This window comes from Caloenas nicobarica, chromosome 1 (assembly GCF_036013445.1).
Source record: "Caloenas nicobarica isolate bCalNic1 chromosome 1, bCalNic1.hap1, whole genome shotgun sequence".
In the NCBI taxonomy this organism is placed as follows: Eukaryota; Metazoa; Chordata; class Aves; order Columbiformes; family Columbidae; genus Caloenas; species Caloenas nicobarica.
The window spans coordinates 9,928,235-9,944,511 of NC_088245.1; the positions used below are offsets into that span (position 1 = coordinate 9,928,235).

General features: G+C 38.2%; 1 protein-coding gene across 1 annotated transcript in view; it reads left to right on the forward strand.

Annotated features, from left to right (window-relative positions):
* The first annotated feature begins 1,233 nt into the window (after positions 1 to 1,233).
* SEMA3A (semaphorin 3A) overlaps positions 1,234 to 16,277 on the forward strand; it is a 200,762-nt gene continuing 185,718 nt past the window's right edge. The window contains exon 1 of the mRNA XM_065629465.1: positions 1,234 to 1,297. The gene's annotated coding sequence lies outside the window, so the exon portion shown is untranslated. The remainder of the gene's footprint in view (positions 1,298 to 16,277) is intronic.

Consider the following 16,277-nt stretch of genomic DNA (forward strand, 5'->3'; position numbering starts at 1 on the left):
CATGGGGTTCTGCTTTTCAGCAGTTTTTTCTTCTTTTTAATTTCTCTCATCAGAAAGTGACCTCAAAAAACCTTATTTAAAAATATCATCAATATCGAGATGCTTCTGTGGAACATTTTAGCTTAAATAGGCCAGAACATATAGATGAAATTCTGAGTGAAATTGTTCAAATTATCTGTAAAAGCAACCTGCTTCCAAAATTATTTTTCAGCTTGAAAGATTAAAATGATCATTTTCCAGTCTCTTGTGGTTTTTTCTTCTGTCTCTGTATAGTTTGAATTATTTGTTTTGATTTGTTTGTTTTCTCAAGCATCTGATTTCTTTTCTTTTAGTAAGTCTATCCATGAAAATGTTAAACACAAAAGACCAGAGACTATGTTTGTGGGCGAAAGTGAAGCTTCTGTATTTGCTGTGTGTATGAAGCACTAGCACCAAATCAAAAATCAAACATTTTCCATTGAAAAAATAATTACATTCAGTCTCTTTTCTTCAGTGCATTCTTCCATGTCTTTATCTTCAGTCTTGACTACAGCATGTTAATTTATCCTGAGTCACTTCCTTGGTAAACCATGAAACGGAAGCTGGAGCTCCATAGCTCACGTATCAAAACCTTCCAGGGCTCTGAGGGCCAGATGAAGCTTTTTAAGAAGCAGAAGCAGAGCAGAAGCCGAAGCAGAAGCCGAAGCAGAAGCAACAGTGCAGGACCTGCCCAGAGACCATCACTGATGTCAGACGCACTTCATGCCTTCACATAAGGACAGTGCTGCTGAATGCTGCATTCTTGCAGAGACAAACTGATACCCACTAGTACTAAGTCAAATCTGCCATGTCCTAAGATCTATCTGAAACCAAGCATCTCTTTGGAGTGCAGCAGGAGCATTTTCAGAGATAGGCAAGAGTGTCAGCAGCTGGGACCATCTTCTCCCACAGCCTGATGGGATGACTTTTGCCTGCCTTCATAACACATCCAAAAAAACCAGCTCCAGTCCAGGGCAAACACTTAAAGTAGATATTGCCATAGCATGTATTTTCTCTCTGCAGTAGTGGTGATTCCAGGCTTCCACCCACAGCCTGCTTTAATGACAGTATTATGGAGGACAGTGACGCCCACAGTGTGGTACTAAGTCTGTTGTCAGCTCTCAAAGTTTCATACAGAGTTTAGCTCAGCTATTTAAGGCTGATGAGATCATGCTGTTTAATAGAGCAGAGACCACATACGGATGATTTACCAGCACTTTGGGGAACCACAGTTTCAAAATCGTTGAGCAAAGCTAATCCTGGGACTTGATTCTGGCAGGTAAGATTGGTCACTGGAATTGCTTCTGTCTGAGAGGTGCAAAAAGCCTTAACTAAAGTAGTATTTTCTGGATTTACTTCTGTAACACTCTTATGACTTCACTAATTCCTGCAGTAATGTAAAAGGGAATGAGAGAAGAAACAGAGCCGTGATTACTACAGATCTCAGCTTTGGCATCAGCACTTTCAGAAAACTACACTTTCTTCTTGTTTGGTACCTGCTTTCCATTTATCTAAAGCTGCCTCTTTCCTCTAAGCTTATGCTGTGTCTTATCTGTGAATCGAGCTGTGAATTGCCCGCAAGAACTGATCTGTCCCTTCTGGGTGAGTGGGTATTGGTGGCATTATATAAATTAAGAGCTATAGGAGCTACTGTGGTATGGGTGACTTCCCCCAGCTTGCAGAGGGTGATCAGTCATGCTGGGTATTGAGAGGACAGGATCTGGCTGTCCTAATTCTGTCTTGTTAGCTGCCAGTGAGCCCCCTGCATGTTTCTGCAGGAGGATCAGGCAGGTACCTGTGCTCCAGCGTGGTTCCTTGCCAAGGCATCAAGGCTGGGCACATACAAAGCCGCACAGTTGCTGTATTTGCCTAACGCTGTGTGGTGCAAATCCCAGCCAGGGCTCAGATTTGTGGCTGGGCTCAGAGCCTGCAAAGGGAAGGATTCAGGATTTGGCCTGGATCTATCTGTGTATTTACATAATGACAGAAAAAGCAAATTCCTTACAAGCAAATATGAGTCAAAACAAAAACACTGTGAAGGTCAGCTGAGCACTGCAGTGAGATGATGTTACCCCAGCCACACATTGAACTCTTGAGCTGCCAGACCGGCCAGAAGGCTTCTCAGCCAAAAGTCATGAGAAGATGCCAGCTGGGAAACCACCCACCGACACCCCAGCTGGCTTCTCAAAACAACTGGAGCCTCAGTGTTTGACACTCGGCTCCAGGCACAGCTGCAGGGCATAGCCCAGCCACAGAGCAACACCAAGTGCTTCTCATCTGGTTTTCCAACAGAAATACTGTATATGGGCAACACTGCCATAAATCCTAATTTGTAAGGATTTCCTTTTTTCATGAGAGGAATAGTGATGTATATAAGGCAAAACTTTTTTTTTTTCATAACCTAGCTGGCATAACATTAATCCAGCAAGTCAAACTCTGTTCTCTGTTTTAGGGATTTTTTTTTCCTAAATATATTGGTTAGCATCTTGCTTTCAGCCAAGATACTATAAACAATTCACAGACACAGATCCAATCCAGAGTTAATTAAGGTTGATCAAAGCTTATGTGCAGTCCTCAACTCCTAGTGCTGAGGATAAAAGCACTGAGGTCTTTGTTAAGGATGTACTGTCCTTGGAAATATATATCCCACTTTATTGGTTTGAATTTAATTTAAATTCATTATAACCTCATGTCTATAAATTCTCTTCCATTAAGTAATCACAATTTCTACGCAACTCTTCTTGGAAAAGTTTTGAAACTCTTTGGAGGCATTCACCGTAAATGTGTATTTCATTTTTAGAGATGTAGTAATGTGTTTGCTATAGTCATTTTGAGAAGTTACATTGCATTATCATCCCTTTCCTTGTAGGAAGGCTCCAGCTTTGGCCAGTCCTATTGAGTAAGGCACTGTACAGGATCAATACCTGGTAAAGTTTCTAGGCAACATGAACAAGACAGGCAAGAATTCTTGTCCACATTCTGCAGATAGATAGCACACACATCTGGGATAAATCTAGAATTAAAATCTAAAATCCAGGCAGTAGGGCTGTCTGTCTGTGAGGTCCTCATCTATTCTGAGGCAAACCCTGCATTTGCACCAGCCACATACCCCTCCATTTTCATATGAAAGAGAAGCAAACCCAACGGGTGGAGGAGGATTTAGCAAACAGCAGCTGGACATCTGTTGTGAATAATTTGCAATGTGCATGCTACATATTTACTATTCAGTTTAGAGAAAGCCAAAGAAATTCAAATCTGGACTTCTAATAATAGTTTTGTTTGTTTAATGTTGTACAGAACACCTAAGGTGGCCAGTGCCTCCAGTGTGCACCAGCTCTGTCTCTAAACTAGGTTGCCTTCAGTAGATATAGATTCTTATTGCAGACAATATAGCACTTCAAAGTCCCAGGTGAAAATTTCAAGTTCTTTTATTTCCTCTCACTTGCAGAAAGCGTTACCCAAAGGCGTTACCCTCTGCATTACTGCCTAACAGGTCCTAAACAATGTATGTCTTTACAACCTTCAAACTGTTCTGGGCCTAGAACATGTTTGTTCCTGAAGGGCTACACACAGAGTACCTGTATCCTCTACTCAGGGGAGCAGTGTTGTCTGTGAGGGCAGAATCTGACATGGAAAGGCCCTGTGTCCCATCCTTCGACAGGACTCTCATGTGCAATATCCCACAAAAGAGCTCTTTCACGCTACATAAAACTATGGACCAGCTGCTTTACCCTGACCATAGCTATCACCTGATTCTGTTTATGAGCCCACTTGCCTCAGGACAAATACTAATTACATTGCTACAATACAAAATTAATTATGTTGGCTGAATGTGGACCTCACATCGAAATGGGAAATGGAAAACCACAGATCCAGCCTGCCTCACTGCTCATGAATTTAGCATGTAGCCTCTCCAAAGATAGTGAAATTGGTCTATTATTCTTTTATGCCAATATGCTAAATTATGTTGCCAGGTATATTGCTTTTTTTTGGCTTCACTTTGTGTGTGAATTATGCCAACTTGGTAGTCTTCAGTACAAAGGTTTCTACTTGTACTGTAGCACTGGTAGTTCCTCACAGAGAACCTTCACTACTAGTAGTAGTTACCTACTGGTAGGTAACTACCTACTCTTTTCCTACTATTGAGGTTACGAGTGAAAGTGGAGATTTTGCACTATGCTCCTGATGGCTTGGTAAGCATCACTGGACTTATTCCAGTGGGCCACTGAAGAATCTCTAGACCAAAGTAGAGTTTCCATTTGCTAGTGCTAGAACATGATTTTGAACTGGGAATGCGGAAGCAGAAGGCTTTTCACTTATATTGGTCCTTTTCACTTATATTGGTCTGAGCCATTCACCAGTCTTCAATCAGTTTTACTGTCAGGATGAAAAAATACTATAGTGAAGTATAAAGAAAATGTCAGCATTTATTGGCTGCCTGATTTTGTTGTTGGAATGGGAGTTGATCAAACTGGTAAGGGGTATGAACACTTGTGCTCATAGTTATTAGACAGCCAAAACTCTTGGTGAACTTTGTGTTCTGCCTAGAAAACCACTCAAGGTTACAGACTACTATTTTGTGCTCCTCTGTAGAGGCAAAACTTTTTCTTCTTTCACTGCTGAAGGAACTGAAGTATTTTCCTCTTCCATGAAAAAAAAAAAAAGTATGCCATCACTTTATTTGCAACATTTCTTAAGTGGTTAAGAAATTATAAACATTTAATTCAGGCTATATTTAAGGGGAAAAAAAGGTCAACTCCTTGGACTTGGATGAGTGCAGATAGAAAGAGGGATTCTGTTATTATTATATCTGCTGTGGATAAATGAAAAATCACCAGTCAAAACATGACATGATGAAATGTCATGTGAAGTCTCAAATTTGAAAATAGGAGAAAACTGCTTTTTTTTTTTTTATCAGACTTTTTCCATCCAGATCTTACAAGGAAGATCTGCCGCCTTTAAAATTAATTTCTGGTTCCATGTTTCCTTCTAAATGGCTTAATGTTTATTAGTCCTCTCTTCACCATAATCTGTAAGGACAGCTCTATATACATTTTAATTCTTCTGGTGTTATAATTGGATGTGTCTCCAGTGTGGTACTGTAAGTATCTCATTTAGCGTCAGTGGTTTAACATCCTCTAGAGCAAAGTGAACCAATGACTTAATTAACTTCCACTTGGGCAGTTATCTGCACTGGGAACCTGCAGGAAGTATTATTCTACTTGAGGGTGACAAATGAACGTACATGAGGTACCACACGCCACCCAGTGGGAGATCTGACAAGAAACATAATTTATTTCATTAGTGGTGCCAAAATGGGCTTTCAAGCTGAAAACCTAAATATGTAGCAGTGTCTTAGTAGAGGAGGAAACAGCATGGGCTTTGTCTGAAATAATTGATTGTGCACAGTTCATAACATATATTTCCATGGGAAAGTTTAAGTTTAGTGTCAGTCTTCATCCATCATATTGTAGTTTGTTAGGTGTTAGTCTAAGTGGTGTATAGGATAAACAGTCATAAATACTTTTGGATTTGGTAATATTTATCAATTACATTATGAAAATAGATGTAAAAGAAAATAACTAGCCTTGAGTCAGAATTAACTTTGGTGTTTTAGGACATGTTTATAATTGTTCTGAGTATTATAGATACTGAAACATGGCTACTGTCTCAAAGATCCTTGGCTTTCTTCAGATTTATTGTAATTTATAGAGCAAAAGTTAGTGGCAGCCTCTAATTACCCACAGAACCAGAGTTTCTTGAGTGAAAACTTGAGATCAAAGGCCATGAATAATAGCCTTAAAGGCATCTCCCCTTACACAGGCTACTCTTAGCCCCTCTGCTGTCCTTTGGTATAAATTAAGCACCTTAGGATGAATAAAACATGAAGCACAGAAGGTTTAGATTTCGCAGAAGATGAATGGTTGGATTATTGATGGGAAAAGGAGCATGGGAAAGTATAAACCATGTAGATCTAAAAATTTTAAACTCTGTAAGCAATCACCTTTGCTTTAGTAATTTTTTAAAAATTTCTTTTTCATTGTTTTGTCCAAATCCTTTCTGTTGATAAGGCAGCTGGGTTGTTCTATGTCACTGAGGTGCACTTTTAAGCGAGCTCAGAAGCCTTTCACAGTTCATTCTGTTGATTTTAGTGGGCATACGACCAGGCCATAAAACCACAAGAGCAATCACTGGTTGTTAAAAACCATACAAGTACTTACATTCAATTATAATGAAAAAGGTGCATACCTCTTGTGTCTCATGAAATGCAGACTTGAAGGCTGTTTACTTCCTCATATATATAGCATGAATCCAGTTCCTTCCTGATGTAAAGTTCATTGCCTTTCACTAGTGTTACACATGCTGAATTTAATTCATTTCGTATCCCATCACAGTATAGACATATGCAACTACAGGAATTAGGCAAGTGGGATCAAAGCCTTTTCTGCTGTAGATGTTTGCTCATAGAAAAAGATTTTGCAGGATGAATGGGTGCATGAGGCAAGAGCTATGTATTTTTGAACAAAATTGTGTATTTGCTTTCTATGAAGAATGTTTTATTTGAAGAAAAAAGAAAAACAATAAAAAGACAAATTAGTTACTGTTCTGGCAAATTGTAAAATGAAATGTTTCTCTATGAGCTGTGAAAACAGCTAACTCTTCATCTTGGCCATATTTTGTTAGAAATTAAAATCTTAACTTGTTGAAATTTGAACATTCGAAATATGATTGGTTTTCTGTTTACCTGCATTCAAAGCAATCACACCAGTCTCTTTCTACTGGCAGTCAAATTCCCAAATCGTCTTCCCTTGCAAAGCAGAGATGTACTATTTTAATCATATCTCATTAAATCCTATGGCTCAGCTATCAGGCCAGTCATACAAACATAGGAAAAGGGGCTTACATACTCCTTCTGCTTGATTAACATGAGGGCTTTGAACGAAGGTCATCTGCTTTCCGGGAAGTTGAGTCAGGCTTTGTCTCCTCTTTTAAAGCTGTTCCACTTTTTAGAATTCAATTAAAAATTCATTGGAGTGGGCACAGGAGCCCAGGTGTCTCACATCCCTTGGGACTGGTCTCATATCCCTTGGCACTGTCATATAGAGTCATTTTCATGCTCTCCCACTGGCTCGATAAATATTAAAGTATTTTATGCAAAGCAAAAGTCTTCTCTATGAGAAATGGAGAAAAAATACATTTAAAGAATACTATAGATTGTGATGATTACAGCAGCCTCAGGGGAGATGGGACTCCTGCCTTTAATCCTTGCCCTGAATCATAAAAAAAGAGTTTTGAGTCTCTCCCTCTTCATGTGGGATTGTGCTTATTTTTGGAAACTGGATAAAAATTAAAAATTTAAATTAAATGGTTCACTGGAAAGCCCTCATGCTATCTCTCTGAATGGATTTCCTGATTCTAAGTGCAGAAAGAATATAATTTAGACACTTGTAATGGCAAGGTTGGGGGTGGTGTTTTTCTTTTATTGGAGACGTATCGGAATTTGAAATTAAACTTTTCTTCAGTTAATTTATGCAAAAAGTCTTAGAGTGACCTAAACAGTATTGTTCATATTTATCTATTTTATTTATAAATAAATAATCAACTGAAGAAATAAAGAAAAAAAAAATTCCATGCCTTTCTAAGTTTTTGTAATTTTTTTTCCCTCAGGCCCATTAAATTGAAGAAAGAGCTGTGAGTCAAAGTTTTTTTACTAGATTGCAGCCAAAATATTGAAAACCGTTCTTTTTTTCCCCTGTGAAGTACAACAGGAGAAAGTACCATTTTTCAAGCAGTTTTAATCTTATCTCTGAATAGGTGTAGTTATGCTTGAATTGTCAGGTTTCAGGAAAACTTTGAGCTCCCAAAGCTGATCCAAAGCCCTCTGAGTAGGTGACAGTCTTTCTGTTGACTTAAACTGTCTATAGAGGGGACGCTATCAGAGCTAAAACCTACTGACTGAGAATCTGTGTCTGTGTAATCTAGTATATTAAGACAGAGGTTTACAGGAAGGAGAGATACTTCAAAGTTATCTCAATATTATAGAAATATAATTAATTATGCTTTTGAAGTAAGGATATTTTTATTTATTGTGTGAGTTGGGTTGGTTTTTTTCCTGCTACATTATGGACATAACATATTGACATTGAGGACATTGTAGAGGCTAATGAATTCCAATCAATACAGGCACAATGAGCCAGGCGATCTGCACACTCAGAAACCCTCAGCAGTCAAATGGTTCTAGCAAACAAAGCCATTTTATAGTATATCGGCACATTCTTTACATTACAGTGTGGAATAAAAGGGGCAGTTAGTTTAGGCAATCGTGAAAAAATAAATCTCAGGGAGCAAATATTCTCACTTACAACTGGTTTTTTGACAATAAGACTGTTTCAAAAGGGAAGGGAGTTCACAGGTCATTCTTATTAAGTGCTTGACTGATTTATTTTAACACGGCTCTCCCTTCTGCGGGAGCTGGGAGAACTGAAATGTATTTTTTCTCCAGGAAGGCCTGCTAATGCTGTGCTGGGCTGCTGGATGGAGAGGGTGAGCAGTGCTATCCCATCACATTCGTTGCAGCATGCCTCCACCGATGCAGCCAAACTGCTCCAGGAGGGAAAATTCTCCGGCTTGAATTCCTCCCTGCCTCTCCCTGACCTCCAGACTCTGCCAAATGCCCCTTTAGGAACACTTAGGTGGTCATTGTGCTTGTCCTTGCAAGCTGGATAAACTGCTCTATCCACTGCCCTTTCCTACAATAGTTATTTAAGGAACAGCCCAATTCTGCCTCTAGAAGCTGGCATTTTTTTATCTGCCTTAAAGCATTTGTGATGTCTAGCAAAGCCAGACTGTATTGAATATTAAAAACATAATATGGGATACGACTCCTCACCCATATTATAAACTATGTCTTTTGGGACTCCAGCTTTGCTTTTAATTACATCATTACCCTAATTATCTTATTAACATCTTCTGGTGTAGGCATCCCTTTATGAAAGAATAAAATAGAGGCTTTTTTCTTTGCCCCTGTAGCAGGCTCCTGATTGAATGTTCGGAAACTATTACACTAATCATAACCATTTCACTGTTATCTTCCGCTTTCCCCATCTGTTTGCCCATATCCACTTGTCTCCTGCTGTATCCTCAGACTGTAAGCTCTCTCAGGCAGGGCTTTGCACCGTGTTTGTTCCTAATTGCGTTGTGTGGGTGGTGCAATAGTTATAATGATAGATTTGTTTTCCAGATTATCAATAATATAATTGCATTATATTAAGCTGTAACATTTTTGCCAATGCACTTTCCTACCTTATAATCTTGGAGTACTGTGTAGCATTTCCAAGACAATTTGGACCAGCAATTTATTTATTAATTAAACAGACTGATAAATAACAACTGAAGCAGTTTGGCTACAAAAAAGGCAAATGTTTCTTCATTTAGTGATAGATATTCATGACCTCAGTGCACTTTACCCAAGTGAGATATGAAACACTGAAAAGAGAACTTGATTAATTGTTGTCACCCCTATTCATACCTCTCATTTCTCACAATTAGTTTAGGCCCTTCATTTACTCATATAATCCATGCAGCACTTCTACACTTGTTGTTTATCGCCTTCTTCATTTATTCCTGCTTTGTAAATGTGACAATTTTACGATATTACTTAGGAGGAAATTATAGATCAGAATAGCTGGTCACACTTTTTTTTTTACCTTTCCTTTTATTTAAAGCAAGAAGAAATATTAATTGAAGCCCATGTTCATCAAAGAGATCATTGGTTTGAGAACACTGGATGTTGCTTTTATTAGTAAAGGAGTACAAGCTGAAAATACGATACAGCTGTGCTGATCTCTTTGTGATTATTTTGAGAAGCTGGCTATCTGCCCCATCTGACAGTCCGCGAACATGGCAAATAATTTGACATTCATGCCGCTCCTGTTTTGGCATAATATATATGAATCATGTGGTCATCACTTTCCAAATTGGTAGTAGATCAGAAAAGAGTTAATGACTAAAGTTTTGGTCATGACTTGTTCCATTGTTCCGTAATAAATCCATTGTAAAATGAAATATCAAGGCATAAAGGACATTTTGTGTTGTGACTCATAAGTCACGCAGGACTTCTTTTTTAGTACATCTTAAGGAGCTGATTTCTAACTTTGGAAATTTCCTGGAGAGCTGATCAACACAGTATCCCTGAATGCCAGGCATGGCACAAATATTCATGCATTCTTTTTAGACTCCTTAGGCTTCTACACCACTGAATAATCAACCGTTTACTATTGCTTCTAGTGAGTCGCAAAAGAATATGCTAAGTTGTATTTCATCTATGCTTCAAAAGTCTGTGGAAAGTTTGCAATTAGATAGTCTTAAGTCGCAAAATACCCACTTATTTTCCTGGGAGTTTTTTTGTTTGTTCGGTTGGTTGGTTGGTTGGTGTTTTCAGTGTAGCTGAAATATGTGAGAAGGGAAGCCCTCATTAAGTTATGTGGTGAAAGGATGATTTTTATCCTGAACATTGCTCCAGCAAAGATCCCACCTGGGATCATTTCTAGGTGTGAGTCTTCATCACGCTTACGCCATTTGTGTTAAGCAAGTTTGAGTGTGAAAATCCCCCTGGGGAGCAGCACTCTTGATCTTATATCCACCTGGTCACTGTGCTTATCTGCATGTCATTTGAGAGTAAAGCTGATAACCTAATTAGATGACATGCTGGGCGATTCTCAACACAGCAGTGAGCCATATCACTTCACCAGTGCTTCCTCTGTGACTCATCATTATCTCCGAGCATGTGTGTGACCCCAGTGGCTGGCTTGAGAGGACCTTCTCTCTATCAGCATCACAAATTGGCCCTGTTAGAGAATCATGAGTCCTGCTTATCTGAATTTTAGCCTTTTTTAATGGCTGAGCCAGCACAAGTTAAAAGCAGGGGTTTGCGTGGAGACAGAGCTAAAGTTAGACTTAATGTCAAGTAAACGGGAAGTTTTCAGGCCAGGAAAAGCACAAAAGGGCAGCGAATGCTGATCCAGCTATGGCAGACATGGCCTGTACATCTGTGCTTTCCAAGCAGATACCTCATATGCGGCCTGAGTTGTGTGGTCCTTTTGCTTGTATCTGAGAATCCTGTTAAGCTGTATATATGATCACATTTACAAACAGGGGGAGAAAGACATTGCTTCTATATGCATTAACATAACATCCAATTTCTTTCCTTATCTGTCCTGGTAAGCAGCAACCACAATCTTGGGTTTTGACTGCGTAGAGAACAAGGAAGGAGGAAGTAGTGTCACCAGCCTTCCTAGACCTCATGGAAGAGCCACATTAAAGCTACCAACTTGGGGAAGCAATGTACACCAGCTATCTCAAGGGCATTGTGGGAATTCAAGCAATCTCATCAGTACCCAAAAAGTCACCTGCTTATTTCATCAAAGAAGGTCTCTAGCTTGCTCGCTGTTGGTGCAGAACACATGCATGCACCTGCCATACATTTGGCATCAAAGGCATTGCAGAGCTTATGTTCCAAAGCAAACATGGAACTGATAGCAAAACACAGCAAGCAAAAGCAGACAGTGCTTCAACTTGATGTAATGTAAGAAACATGAATTTGTAACAAATGCACTGATTTTATTTTAGTCTTCTGGTGCTATACATGAACATTCTTTTGATGATAATTTAAGCAAACATGAAGTCTGTCAAAACTCCTATAGTTTGAACAGGAGCTGGATAACATTTTTGGCTTATGGTGTTGTTTGTTTGTTTGTTTCTGTTACTGGTGGCAACTGGAAATGCTCACATTACCCAAAGTGAAAGGAAAAATTATCAGCATTGCAGCAGTACCCACTGCCCCCTCCCCAAAGGAAAACACTCTCCTTATTCATCTGTGAAAATTCATATATCTACATCCTTGATTTGAGATTTGCAAAGTCAATTCCTTAGGATGAATAGTGTTGCTGGGAATTGCATGAGAGGCTTAAAATCTTTGACTCAGACTTTATCCACCTAATACCCTATCTGTTTTAGCCACCTAATCTACCTCTCTCTAAATAGACATTTACCTGTCATAACTAGGATAAAACAATCTCCTAGGTAGAAGCACAGTCATACAGTAGACATTAGAAAGATTTGAACATAAATGGGAACAGCCTAAAATTTAAGGGGTCACCTTAGCTTCCCACTCCAGCAAAAGCTACAGCTGACTGGAAGGTTAATAAAAGAAGGTAATGATTTACAGCTTAGTCATTGAACAATTCTTCGAAGTTGTTTTTACACGGAAATTTTTTTTTAATTCATTAGTTAGCCCTGTCAACATTTCCATTCCAAAATGTCATAGTAGTGTGAAAATAGCAACGAAAGAATCACAATGATGCAAAGTTTTTATAACTGTAAAATTAATCTCCATGGAAAAATGGAATTCCCAGCTGAAATGGGTAAGAAATCAATAAAAATACTGAAGTGACAAAACAGCATGGTCAGAGCTATGGGTCTTGGAGTACGTACTCTACACAAATGCCATTCAATGACTGTAGTGGATTTTTTGTCTCCGGATAGTAATCAGATGACTAAGGTGCTATCCTATAGATGAAATGCAATTGGTTTCATCTTCAGCATACTGCTTGGTAAGTCATTATCATGTATGGATACACATAGACACACACCTTATACTGTAAACTGATCAACTGCAAATACACTTTTGAAACTCTGGTTATATTGCAGAAGAACAGGCAGAATTTGTTATTAATGATCTCAAGAATCAAAGGTAAGAAATCATCAGCAATTTTTCACAGCAGGAGAAAAGCTCCAGCTATGTGAAATGTAGAAACTACTATCTGAATAATTGCTTTTGCTGTGTTTATAACACAGATGATCTTTTGATGATGATAGAAGCAACATACTGGCATATTTTAGACTCCGGACTAAAAATATTTTCTTTTTTGTTTAGAAGATAAGACATAGTCTAATCTGAGAGACTGACAGAAAGGCCTGTAAGTGATATAAGAAGACAGTGCAACTATTTGGGGAGTTGTTTCTTTATAACATTAGTGGCTTGAAGATTTATTTTCAGAGACTAGAGCCCACCCAATCTACATTACCTATGAGCAGCAATACCCATCAGTGTGATTCAGAGAAGCAGAAGTGGATTCAACCTGCACCAAGCAGCTTATCTGGAGATATTAATGCTACAGGAAGACAAACAGGAAAACAAATTGTAGAAGGAGCTGGAAAGACAAGTCAGAGTAGGGATTTTCAAAGCAGCAGAGGCACTAAGTATTTATAATGTTCACAAAGGTGTAGGAAAATTATTTAAATAAACCTTTTAAAATAAAGATTAAATGGTTAATCTGGGTGACACTGAAATATTTGTTGTTTTTTTGTTGTTGGGATTTTTTTTGGTTTTTTGTTTGTTAGGTTTTGGGGGGTTTTGTTTGGTTGGTTTTGTTTGTTTGATTGTTTGTTTTTTGTTTGCATTTTTTTTGTTTGGCTTGTTTGGTTTTAATTTTCATGTTGCTCTGGCTCCTCTATTGCTAATGTTTAAGCCATGAAATTGAGTCTGCTCTTCTACCTTTTTGAACTTTTCTTAAAACTCACTCTGAGATGAAGACGACATGAGAAATAAGGATATTACCCCAGCTCTTTTCTAACTTTGTTACTGCTGTATTCCTTCAAAATTGACCGGAGTCCAGATAATTGAGTAAACTGTGCACCGTTTAGATCCTGGGTTTTCTAACTGAGCAGTGCTATTTATATGAGACACCACATAAATTTAGCACTAGTTCAACAGACATGTGAAAAAGCTTATTAAAGATATAGACTCCCATGTCTTCTTTTCACAGCCAAGCATCAAAAAATTAAGAACCATCATTAGCATAATACAGAATTTCAGATATTTATAACCTCCTTTTTACTTATATTTTATTCATTAGCTGTAAATGCTCTAAAGTGACCAGCAGCCTCTGACATGCTGTCCCAGAAATCTTCATGCCTCCCCATTGGGACCATCATTCCCATTTATTTTTGGTGATGCCATGCCCACAGGTTACACTGTGTCAATTTTCTGCAACTCTTACCCAAGTGACACTGCCTTAGGGGAAGTGACCTTTTCAATTGTCTCTCCTAGATTCATAAAGATATTACCCTTTCTTTAAAGTATGTGTCAGTTTGGAGTGACAGTTTCATCCAAGGTATGCCACTGCTGACCGTCTATTCTCGCAACATATTCTCACTTCATTTCCATAACATGGTGACTTCTTTTGGTAGTACCAGGTCAAATTAAGCTAGTTTTTTGGGTTTTGTTTTCTGTGGTTTTTTCCTAGTTGTGTCTTTATTTTTAGAGTTGGGTCTGACATCATATTAATGTTTTCTGTTCTCTGTGGAATGAATAGCACTCCATGTCAGATTCATTGGTAGCACTCCACAGGTCAGTCATGCTTAGCATCATTAAGAGTGTGACTCCACAGGTGTTTTACTAGTGGTTGGTTGTTTCGTTCATTATTTTTTTTTCATTTTGGCACCATTTTGTTGCTTACATATAACATTAGGGATAATATAAATTAATAGTTGCATTCTAAACCTGTACTAAAACTGCTTAAAATAACACTTGTTAATCTGTGGCAGAATTTACTATGTAATAGGTTTCTATTAGAGGTAGAGCTGGTTTAGCAAAAAAAAAAAAAGTATTACATATGGCTACATGTTTAGCTGCAGTGTTTTCTGCTAAAGTCATCTCTAGCAAGTCAGCATTATATTGAAACACAAGTGTATTTGTCTTTGCCAATTTCAACAATATCATCTATGTCTGCTTTCCTTCAAGGTACTGATTTTCCTTTATCATTAGCATGACTTTATCACTCTTTCACTTAGTTTTGGCTCATGTGGTAATCCCTGCCAATGTTCTTATTTCACTGTTTCACTTTGGGTTGTTATAAAAAAGTTTTGCCCTTCCTCTAAGGTGCTTTTGGACCATAAAATGACTTTTACATATCCTTTTGAATATATATTCCTGTAACACCTTAGCAATTGCTGGGTTGTTTCCTTTAAATAAAACGCTGTCTAGGACTGAACAGTCTCTCTTTAAAAGTTCTTGGAAAATTCTGATCCTACTGTCCCATACTGGTAACTTTGGTGATTTTCAACAGTGTTATCTCAGATGTAGCTCTGGCAATCTCAGTACACATCTAAACTGAGACCTGATGAGCTTGTTCATGTGTTGACAACTCCATAATCTAGTAATAGACATTGTTTCACTGCATGTTTGCCCAGACTATTACTGTAGTTATTAAATCTTTGCCACTCTTTTTTATTGGTTTGAAAGCATAGTTTTGTAACTGAAAAAATAATCATTTCCAGGTTCTCAAACACTGGAGCGGTTTGCCAGATCCCCTTCTGATAGCAGTAAATAATGTCTCACCAATTTCGTTTTAAAAGGGCATAAAAAGAGTTAGAAAGAAGGATGTGAAGCCTCTTATTTCCATTGCATAAGGCCAATGCTTCCTTTTGAGTAGACTGAAACTCATTTTTAGTTAGTGGTTAGTGTGGTTAGTGTGATACATGAACCAGTGCTGATCATTTTCAATCACACTACTGTAAGTAGACTCTGCCAGAGCCTTTTTTAGAACTTTCACAGAAAAAAAAAAATTCTGCTTTCTGGCATAGTAGCTGTGTATTACTGGGTCTTTTGATGAACCCATCAGTTTCAAAACCTCTTTAAGCTTCTTTATGATAACCATTAGATTTTTTTGCACACTTTAACTTAGGCAGCAAGATTTATCACAAATGTCCCTGTATGATTTAGCACTGAGAGGAACTTGAGGAACTTTTTGTTGCATCAGGCATTTTAGTGGTGACTTCAGATTTATCATAATCTGCACAAGTACCTAGTTGTGTTAAAGTCTCCGCCAGATATGTTATGTATATTATACAGAACCTGCATTATGGTTTTTCAGATTTGGGCCACAATCTGTTTCTTTTCAAAATTCCAACAACGCAGAGCTGTTGATCATGGCAGTCTAATGTTTTGTTTTGTTTTTCTAAAGCAAAATATTACTTGGGCAGGTCTTAGTATTGTCTATAGTGTAGATGTACAACTTGTGTTTTATAAACCAGCTACATACAGCCTAAAGATATATATCAGTTAGTCCCTGGCCCCTTTGTATGTTTTCTGTTTTCCTGGATAAGCTGGAAAAAGTCTGTGAGCCAGACGCATTTCCCAGGTGATGCACTGGTCCAGGTCTCTACCTTCCTCAAGAGTCTCTTAGGTCATTCTGTCA